At 41.6% G+C, this 9,403-nt stretch overlaps 1 pseudogene; it reads right to left on the bottom strand.

Moving 5' to 3' along the window:
• Positions 1–4,579: 4,579 nt before the first annotated feature.
• Positions 4,580–4,982, bottom strand: LOC122125362 (annotated as a pseudogene).
• Positions 4,983–9,403: the final 4,421 nt, after the last annotated feature.

The raw sequence follows: 9,403 nt of genomic DNA, 5'->3' as shown, positions 1-9,403 counted from the left end.
TAAATGGGCTAGTGAGCTAAGGAGAGTCTTCTTAGAAGTAATAGTAAAAATGGACGATAGACACATGAATACCACATCCCAGCAATAAGAGAAGTGCAAATCAAAACAGCACTGAATTTCTACCTCATCCAGTTAGAATGGCTGTTATCAAGAAAACTAACAACAGATGCTGGTGAGGATGCAGCCAAAAGGGAACTCAGTACACCGTGAGTAGTAATGCACACTTGTCCAATTACTCTGGAAAGCACCTGTGGAGGGTCCTTAAAACATGAGCCTATGATTCAGCAATCCCATTCCTGGGCATTTATCCAAAAGATTATAAGCCAGGATATAGTAAAGCCACCAGCACAACCATGTTTATTGCAGCTCTGTTCACCATCGCCAAGGTATGGAATCAGTACAGATGTAAACTTTGTTTTCTGTTTTTTCCCCATGAAAATAGGCCCCTCAGAATCATGGAACAGCCTATGGAATATTACGTTTCCTTCTCCTCTTTGCTCTCAACGCATCCTCACTTGCTTTCTCTTGCCTAGGTGCCAGGTCCTTCATGTCCTCAGGGGTCCCTAGATTTCTCCCTCTGCCCATTCATGCTTTCCTCTTCATTCTCAAGGGTATTAAAAACCCTTTCCAAAAACCTAGTCCACAGCCTAACTCCACCCTAGAGCACGATTTGTGAAGTGCCCCAATGATCCCAGAATGCATAGCAGGGGCAGTTATTTTTCCTTTCTTATAATTTAGTTTTGGGGACTCCAATTTAATGGAAGTTACAGTTTCATTATGTTATTACATGAAACCTAGGAAATTAATATCTTTCTATAAATCAATAAATTGAACTCAAAGCTACATTGTTTACCTAATAAAAGTTGTAGTTGAAAACCAGAGCTACCTGAATGTAACAAAATATGAGCTATCCATAGCCAAAAAATGTTAAACTTTGTGTAGGTTTTTTTACTCCATTTTCTGCATAGATCCAAGATGGTACAACTTCATCTCATACTTGTTTACTTCAACTGGCTTTTGTAATCTCTCCTAATGTCTTCTATTAAATGCAAGTTTATCCTTGGCACTTCATTTAATTCAACAACTTGAAATACTTGTTTTTAATGATCATTTTTGAAACTGCAATCAAGTTGGAGATAGCTTATGCTCATCTGTAAGGAATGGTCTGGCCGGGTAATAAACTTTTAACTGTATTGAATTGTACAAAACATACACCTGACTCATGAGTTCCTTCTTTGGTCTCTATAAAAATCCAGTGAGGCAATCAAAATTCTCTTTCAATCCCAGGTACAAAGCAAAATGCCACTCACATCTCTTTGTCCTGTGCTGCCTCCAATTTCTCCTCTGTCTCCTCACTACCTACACAGGTTTTGCAAAGAATTTATCAGAATGTGAACTCTAAAGCTCTAGCCAAATTTAAAGGATGAAAGAAAATGCGTAGCACACTGCTAATACATTTCCAAACATTTCAATAAGGAAATGAATTAGCCACTTAAATGTTCTGAAGTTCTGCTAACATAGCTACACATAAAATGACTTGCACATTCCTATAAAAAAACCATTTGTAAACATTCTGGAATTCCTAAGTAATCTCACTTTTCAGGATAACAGAAGGACTCAGAAAATGCAAATTTTGTATTCAGTATTCTATTGGGAATGGGGGGAAGGCAGACCTGTGTTTGAAGACAATATTATTTTTTATTGTGAAAATACCATACAGAGGTGTTACAATTACATGGGCAAGGTAATGAGTACATTTCTTATCAAGCATTGTTGCCTCCTCCTTTGTTTCCCCTTCCTATCCTTTCCCATCTCCCACTCCTCCACTACCCCCACCCCCTCCCCCTTGGCCGAAGTTGTATAGTTCGTTTTTCAACATAATGACTTGTACATCTCATTGTTGCAATGGGTCCACCTGCATCTCTATTTAAATGATTTGTTTTTTCCCTTCCCCTCCACAAATTATAACAATATCAAATACAATGAAAGCAGGGGTTATACTGTGGGGAAGGGACATACAAAGCAACAAAGAAATCTTATAAATATGTTAGAAACAATTGCAAGAAAGAAAAAACATTTGAATACTTATCTTGGGGTTCATTTCACCTAACATCAACTTGAAGACAATATTATTTTTACTCAGACTCAAGACAGGCATTTTAGGGCAGCTCCAGAGGATGACAAGGAGAAGAGCATGGGAGGAATCCAGCTCAGTGAAGACCTGGGACCTGGGAGCATGGCTCCGCCCCCCCGCCCCCCCTCTCTCTCCCCTTTCCCCCCCCATTCTCCCCCCCCCCCCCCCCGGCCTGGCTCACAGTGATCCTGGGAAGATGGCCATACATTCACACTCATTCCCAGTGTGAGCTCAAAATTTTAAAAAGGATGGTTGAACTTTGTGGAAGCAAATAGAACATTCATTATAAAATGAGTTGTCTGTAAACACCCCAATCCTGTTTAGCAATGAGCATGCTAACGTCCATCTTCCCCCTCTTTCCTCCCGTCACATCTCCTCTCTCCTTGAAGGTCATTTTTGGTGTTGCACTTTATGGTACCCTTTAAACAGTTACCCTAGAATCTGAATACTCCTGGACACAACTGTAAATTTGTATCAAGATTTTAATGTTGCTCACCATAACCAACAGGGAAATGCAGTAGGACATCCAAAACAGATTTCACTTGAACTCATGTGTTAAAGTGATACAATTTCTTGTTAAGGCTATCGAATATGTGTATGAGTGTGTGTGTGTTTAAATACAACATTTAGCCTTAGATCAATTCTCTTTACACATATATACACATATTATATATATTTGCAAACATAATTTTATTGGCGGCCAATTTAGCTGGTCCTCACGAACTCCATGGTCTATTGGACATCACAAAGATTCCTGTGGGAAATGTAAGTAGAGATCCTTGGCTGTCTGATGTAGTGATTACATTAGCTTTGGTTTTGACAGTTAATTACTCTCCTCCCAGCCTCCTGCTATTCTGTGATATTATTAGCCTAGAATCTATTTCCTTGGACCACTTCTAGTATCTGTCTTTCACCAAGTTTCCCAAGATAAAAGTTGGCATGCAAGTGGCCCATTAGGCCTAAATGTTGATAATGGAGGGGAGAAAATAGAAGGGACAAACTCACCAAGGGTGGCTTTGGCCAATCACCCAGCGAAGCCCAGGCCTGTAGTTAGGCGAGTGCTGCGAGATAAGGACCCAAAGCCATCCTTCTGGGCCTATTAGCCATTATCTAATGCTATGGGAGAAGACAAACTCATAAACACTTTCACATCTGGGAAAAGTGACCTCCGCCCCCCACCCCCACCCCCAGGAGTGCAAGAAGTGGGATCAGTGCATGTGAAGGAAATGCACACCAAAGCTTGGCAGAGGGCTCCTATAAAGCCAGTGTCACACACCAAAGGACACTATGAGTGCCTGATAAAGGACAGATGTGAGCCAGCTACTCAGAACGAGTTCTAAAATGCCTTCAAGATGACTTTTTTGTTTTTACAAATGTTTACAGGATTTTGACCAAAGTAGTCAAGTTTTTATATATCCCACGTCCACTTCTCGAAAGCACAAACTTCAGTAGGGTACTGTCTTTCTCCATTTGTGACACTAAAACAAAATGCCACAGAAGAGGGTCCTGGAGGAACAAGACAGACTTTCTTTCCTACACTTCTAGCATCTGGAAAACTCAAGATAAAAAGTGCTAGTGTAATCTGCTATCTGGAGGGGAGTCCTGATTCTTGAAGGTGGCACTGGTGGGCAGGTCATCTGAGTTGGGAGAGGAGGTGATGCTCAGGCAGAGGGGCTGGAGCTCTCCATGCTGCACACCGGCTCCTTTGCTAAGGCCTCAGTCCGGTCCATTGAAGGCACCCTCGGAGCCCCGGCACCTGGCCAAGACCAGTGCTACCATACTGACTGTTAAGTTTCAACACCGGAATTTGAGGAAAACATCTGCAGCATAGCAGATATATTTGCTTTTTACCGTTGATTTTGTGTCCTGCTTTGGTACTGAAATTATTAATTGGAACTGTTTAATGGAGTAGTTTTCTACATAGGTCATATGCAGATAGGAAAACAACTTCCTTTCCAATTTAGACTTTTTTCCCCATCACTTTGCCCGATTGCCTTGGATAAGACTTCCTACTACATTGAATGAAACTGGCTAGAGCGGCTGTCATTGTGTCCCTGATCTGAGGGGAAAATATTCAACTTCTCTTCCTTCAGATTAGTATTTCAAAGATGCCAATACTTAAACATGGCAGGTGGTGATACATAAAGTCTAAGCAATATTGCTGATCCAGCTGCATTTTCCACAGACAATTGTGCTATCTGACAGTAAAAATAAATTGTCTTTCTATCTGCCTACTTTGTCCTCTTGCTCGCAACACACTCTTTTTAGCACAGTGTGGCACAGAAGCTATGAGAGGACATTCTGTTTGGACCCCAAGAGGGAGAGTTCAGTTCTTCATCATTAATCACAAAGTTGATAGATTTTTGATTGGTATTCTTCATGGAATTCAGGAAGGCTCACAGTTCACTGGCCTTTGTGGGGGGAGGTATTTTCTGGGAATTATTAGTTTTCCATCAGGTGATTCTATACCCTCAAGATCTTCCCCTCAAAATTAAGACCAAAAGAAACCCTAAAAGTTTAGACTAGATCACTTGGCCCTTTCTCTTCATATCTCCTCCCAGTTCAAAATGCTTGCATCTTTTAATGGCCAGCATCTTCTTGGATCTGCAGTTAGGATCAACACATTCAAGCCTCAGCACAATCTTCTGGGTGGTTTTAGCCTTCTTTAGGGATATTGGCTTGGTCTGCCCACCCTAGCCCATAGCTGCTTTGCTTCTAATCATAGCCTCTTCTCTTGGGCAGAGAATCTTTGCCCTTCTTGTGCTGGGTCACTTTGTGAGGCTGATGCTTGCCACATTTCTTACAGAAAGTCCTTCTGGTTTTGGGTACGTTGATCATCTTTGCAGTAGAGTTGTTGGGAGATTTGGAGACCATGACATGTGCCTCACACCGCCTGGACTTAAACAGAACAGGAAAGGAATTCAATTTTGTATAATGTTTACTCTGCATCAGGTTCTATCAGCATATGACTTGGTTCTTCATGTCAACACTGTCTTTGATTTTCCACCTATTTTTTATATTCTTGTCTTTCGTGTATTTTAGGGATCTCTAAGTGAATACATTTGAGATGGCCACTTCTTCTCGGAGACATATTGTTCCATTCACCACTAGGTAACAGACACATTTACTTTGGTGAATTTTCCTTGTTCTGCAATCTGCACTATCTGTAAAGTAGCTCTTTCTTTTGACGAGTCATCAGTTTAAAGGGATTAAGATGCGTATTAGTATTTTTTGCTTAAAGTATGTTTCTAGTAGACAATGTTCAGCTGGATCTTGCTTTTATCTATTCTTATAATTTGTCTTTTAATTGGTGTATTTAGAACACTAACGTTAAAATGACTGAAATACTTCAATAGTGTAGTCTACCCAGGATGCCACAATGAAATGCTATAAATTTGATGCCTTAAACAAAACTTTCATTTTCTCACCATTTTGGAGGCTGAAAATGCCAAGGTCCAGGTGACTGTCAAGCTGATTCTATAGGACTCCCTTCTGACTTCTGCCCACTTGGTGGGTACTCAGATGCCAGGGGCTCACCCTGGGGACACCCACCATATTGGATCAGGGCTAGTACTTACAGAAGCATGACTTTAATTACCTCCTTTTAGAGGACTTGTGAATAGTGAAGTTGTTTTCCACCACATTTTAGTACACTGACTTTTTACAAGAAGTATTCACCATTTCTTTAGAATTCGCACCTCTGACTTTTCTCAAGATTTTCTCTGAAAGTCAGCAGTTAAAATAGGCCTAGACATTGTTGGTCAGCATGCATATTTATTATGTTTGGGGTCTGAAATGTAAAGATAGGTATCAAAGCTTACCAAAGTCTTTCAGCCAGTCTTCAAATGGGTTTTCTCAGGTGTTTCAATGCCTCATTTATAGAAATTATCTCCCATTCGCTGGCTTTTATGTTCTATTTATCATTTCTTTCTACTGCAGTATAGAGCTGATATCAATCTTCAAGCTCACCGATCTTTCCTTGGCAGGAGGAAGTCAATGCAAAAACACAGCACATTTTTCACATATGCTCTGCTGTTACTGAAGGAGCATTTATTTCCTTTCCAATTGTATTTCTTTATGATTTCCATGACCTACATGTCCTTGCATTTATCTACATTTTTTTCATTCTATCCTGTATTAGTCTTCTTGGACTGTCAAAACAAGATACTGAAAAAACTATGATTTAAGCTACTCTGAATTCTGAAGGCTGGGAGTCCAGTATCAAAGTTCCTTACCACTTTAGTGGCTAGTGATGTACCTCTTCCTGGTTGGTAGAGGGTGAGTCTGGGACACAGCCTTGCCCCCGAGTACAGTTCGGTAGCAGGAGAGAGGAGTATACTTCAGTTCTCTCATAAAATGACACCAATCCTGGTCACTCAAGGCCTACCCTTAGGATTCAGCAACAGGTCAGCCTAGGTCCTGATAGTCACGGCAATAATCATTTGAACAAATTCCCGTCAGAGACACGGATTGTATATTTGCAGGCCACTAACACGTTGATCATGGTGATACTGTGTTTGAAAGTGGTATTTTAAGCTCTCGTACACCCCTGAGTCTGGATCTGATGCTGATTTCTTTTCCAAACTGAGTTTTCTCCTTATTGTTCTGGCCTGGCTTATTTAATTTTATTTTCTTGTCTGTCAGCAAAGTTTACTTCTGCAGAAGGATGCCATCGGGCAAACATCCGGCAGGCAAACATCGGCAGGCAATCACCGAGAGCGGGCCGGCTGCTCCCAGTTCACGTTGCAGGCCACATCGCAGCTCCTGGCTGGTGGGGAGCAGAGCCCCAGGTGGTAGGGCCTGGAGGACGAGGCCACGCTGCATTCTCATGCCATGAGCAGAGCGCTCCAACAGCTGCACCCACGCCAGCCTGGCCGCTTGCCCAGCTGGGCACTGGCAGACACACCACACCCCCTGCCGCCCAGGTGCAGGAACAGGAACTCGTCATCAGAATACACATAAGATTGTGTCACCAGACATACCTGTAACTCCAGTACTCTGGAGGCCAAGGCAGGAGGACAGAAAAGGTCAAGGCTAGGCTAGGCTACATAGTGAGATTCGACCTCCAAGAACCCAATCCTGACAGAAAGAGGATGCATTCGTTTAACTCATTTGCTTATAAGCTCAAACAATTTCCTACTGTTAGGAACCAAGAGGAGAAGGAAGACTCACCCATGCGCTCATATTGATAAAATACCTAGGTATTGACCGAATAAATGGTAGGGTCTCAAGCATTAGGCCATACGTTCTCCCCTAAGAGCTCTAATCTATATTCCTTTAATCTGTTGGCTTTCTGTGCAGTGTCTAGTCTTTACTTCACTTATCTAGAAACAACTCTCATGTGGGCTTAATATCAACCATAGAATACAGGGGATCACTTATATATCACCCTGCACCAGAATCAACTCCAAATGGATCAAAGACCTCGGAGTCAAAGCAGACACTCTGAAAACATTACAGGATGGAATAGGAGAAACCCTAGGTCTCCTTGGCACAGGCCGAAATTTTCTTAATAGAGACCCAGAAACACAACAAATCAAAGAAAGGTTGGACAAATGGGATTGCATGAAGTTGCAGAGCTTCTGCATGGCAAAGGACATAGCTAGCAAGATCAATAGAAAGCCCACTGATTGGGAGAAGATCTTCACTAGCCATACAATGGACAAGAGTCTCATATCTAAAATATACTTGGAACTCAAAAAATTAAATCCCCCAACAACAAATCCTCAAAGAAACAACTGCCCAATAAATAAGTGGGCTAAAGACTTAAAGAGAAACTTCTCTGAAGAGGAAAGAAGGATGGCCAATAGACACATGAAGAAATGCTCAACCTCCCTAGCCATAAAAGAAATGCAAATCAAAACAACATTAAGATACCACCTCGCCCCAGTTAGAATGGCTAAAATCAAGAACTCTAATAACAACAGATGCTGGAGGGGATGTGGACAGAAAGGAACCTTACTGCATTGTTGGTGGGAGTGTAAACTTGTTCAACCACTTTGGAAAGTAGTATGGAGGTTCCTCTAAAGACTCCACATAGAGCTCCCCTATGACCCAGCAATCCCACTTTTGGGCATTTACCCAAATGTTTACAAACAAGACCACACTAAAGCTACCAGCACAACTATGTTTATTGCAGCATTATTTACTATAGCTAAGATCTGGAACCAACCCAGATGCCCCTCAGTAGATGAATGGATCAAGAAAATGTGGTATATATACACAATGGAGTTCTATGCCTCCATCAGAAAGAATGACATTGCCCCATTTGTTAGGAAATGGAAAGGCTTGGAAAAAATTATATTAAGTGAAGTAAGCCAAGCCCAAAGAAACATAGGTCCCATGGTTTCCCTTATTTGCAATATCTAGTATATGTCTGAGTCAAGCAGAAAAGGTCAGATAAGGTGATGTTAGGGACATGAACCCTAAGATATGTATTCAAATGTTTTTTTTTTCTTTCATGCGATTGTTTATAACACATTTATAAGATGATTTCTTTGTTGCTTTGTATGTCCCTCCCCCACAGTATAACCCCTGCTTTCACTGTATTTCATGTCGGTATAATTTGTGGAGGGGAAGGGGAAAAACAAGTCGTTTAAATAAGGATACAGGTGGACCCGTTGCAACAATGAGAAGTACAAGTTGTTATGTTGAAAACGAATTTACAACTTTGGTGGTGGGGGGAGGATTGGGTGGGGAGGAGGGGGAGGATGGGAAGGGATGGGAAGGGTAAACAAAGGAGGAGGCTACAATGCCTGATAAGAAATGTACTCATTATCTTGCCCATGTAATTGTAACCCCTCTGTACAGTATTTTCACAATAAAAAATAAATAACAATTAAAAAATTAAAAAAAAAGAATACAGGGGCTCATGTGTAAGAGACCAGGTGAAGTTTGTTCTTTTCTGTGCCACTGATGGGGAGGGAGGACCACTGGCTATCCTGGCTCACTCTCAAGTTATTCCTTCCTCAGAAAATGTGGCCAGAAATGCACTAAATCGAGGGAACCCTGTGAGCTTATGTCCAGGTCCCGTGTGTGGCTCATGGCTGATTTCCTGAAACCATCTCATGAAGTAACAGCAGTGTGGGATCCAAAACATGGATAACTGAAAGCAGTGCGTCCTCATGATAGGCTCCCTCTGCTCACTCTAGGAAATTCAAAAGATTTTTGTTTACAAAGAACAGATGGATATTGGTAGACGCCCCAGTAGAGGGATCTGTTCTCAAACTACATCAAAAGATCAGAATTAAGCCAGATGCCAGTGGCTCA

This window comes from Dipodomys spectabilis, unplaced genomic scaffold, assembly GCF_019054845.1.
Source record: "Dipodomys spectabilis isolate Male_0828 unplaced genomic scaffold, ASM1905484v1 ptg000264l, whole genome shotgun sequence".
NCBI classification, from domain to species: domain Eukaryota; kingdom Metazoa; phylum Chordata; class Mammalia; order Rodentia; family Heteromyidae; genus Dipodomys; species Dipodomys spectabilis.
The sequence above is the reverse complement of the archived record's forward strand: the minus strand, read 5'-3'. Positions and strand labels throughout refer to the sequence as shown.